Source organism: Cyprinodon variegatus, unplaced genomic scaffold, assembly GCF_000732505.1.
Source record: "Cyprinodon variegatus isolate N-32 unplaced genomic scaffold, C_variegatus-1.0 Scaffold740, whole genome shotgun sequence".
Classification (NCBI taxonomy): Eukaryota; Metazoa; Chordata; class Actinopteri; order Cyprinodontiformes; family Cyprinodontidae; genus Cyprinodon; species Cyprinodon variegatus.
Genome location: NW_015151193.1, coordinates 260,099 through 261,874, shown reverse-complemented (window position 1 = coordinate 261,874; position 1,776 = coordinate 260,099).

The window sequence follows — 1,776 nt, the reverse complement described above, 5'->3', positions numbered from 1 at the left end:
TTTCTCAGCATCACCCCTGGACAGGAGATTTCTCATTTTTGCAATATTCCTCAGATGAAAGAAGGAAATTCTTTTTGATGATTAGAGCCAGAATTACCATTGTCTCTGTTCTAACAGCCATCGGATGTTTGTTCACAGAATAACACATGACAGCCGGAGAGTAATTGGATTAAATATTAAAGAATATAAAGTCACCTTGTTAATTATTCACATAGCACCCCTAATGAGAAAAATAACACCTGCATCAGTTTGTAATTGCTGTTGCTCAAACAGAGAGAATTCATGCGTTAGTTGGAGCTATTTCTGGAGGATTAATCATCGCCTGCACTGCAGGCTGTCAGGCTAATGCTAAGTTAGCTTCAGAGTGAGAGTTCATGGTAATGAAGGCAGCTGTGACTAACAGATAAATCAGCTGTTCCAGGTTCAAACATACAGACACCATTTGGAGGAATAAAACACCAGCAGAAGGAAGCACTTTGCTTTGTTTTTCTTCTGATATCTTTTTTTTTTGCCATGCATTCTGCGTTTAGGATTTAAACAAATGTTTCTCATTATAATCAGTCTGAATAACGCGTCTCAAGCTGGAAACTGAGAATGTGCTTCATGTTTTCTGCAGACGTGTTCTAAGGAGATAAGAGCAGCAGAGAGGACAGAATCAACACCATCAGAACCACTGCTTTATTCACATACTGCTCATGGTTGAACTAGATATGTGTTGCTATGGTAACGGTCATGGAGACTCTATTCAGTGCCAAGTTTTGGCTTTTATTTATTTATTATTAGCATTTGTATTTGCAACTTCCTTTGCTTTTTTTTGTCCAGATTTTACATGTTTGTTTTATCCTTTTCCTGATTTTTATTATTTTTTTCTTAGAAAATAAAACGCATTAGATTTGTGCTTGATGCACAGTGAGGCAGTTTGTAGCACTGTTGCTTTGCAGCAAGAAGGTTCTGGATTTGATTCCCAGCCCGTGGTCTTACTGCATGGAGTTTCCTTGTTCTCCTTGAGCATTCGTGGGTTCTCTCCGGGTACTCCGGCTTCCTCCCACAGTCCAAAAACATGACTGTTAGGTTAACTGGCCTCCCTAAATTGTTCTTAGGTGTGAGTGTGTGTGTGCATGGTTATGTGTCTCTGTGTTGCCCTCCCACAGACTGGTGAGCTGTCCAGGGTGACCCGCCTCTCACCACAAGACTGCCGAATCACTGTGACCCTGACAAGGACTGAGCAGCAGAAAATGGATCGGATTTTTTTTGTATCATTAAATTGTTATTAATTTCATGACATTGCAACTAATTTTCCAAAAACATTCAGCGAGTCTCAAAACCCATAAATGCATTTTTGATTTTACACAGAATACCATTTTATAGATAATATTAAGGCATGAATGAAAAATAGTGCACTTAAGAAAAGGCTGCACATGAAGACAAACACAGCTGTTAGCTATGCCTGGTAAACCAGAAGGGTAACAAAAAACCTTATTTAGATTTAAATTGGTCAAATCACTGTCACCAAAAGCAAATAGATCCTTTTTCACTTTTTTTTCTTCTTTTTTTTTTTTGGAAGTTCCCTTTTAATCTTAAACATATCTGAATGGTTTGATTTGTAGTTATGATTAAAACTTTCCTTTTTGATAAAGCTTCTAGTTAGAGTGGCTCAGGTTATCCTGAGCTATCTCTATAGTTATGCTGCTATAGGCTTAGACTGCTGGAGGACATAGGGACCCCTTTTTCATCATTCTCTTCCTATTCTTCCGCTTTGTAGAATCTATTAGTTCA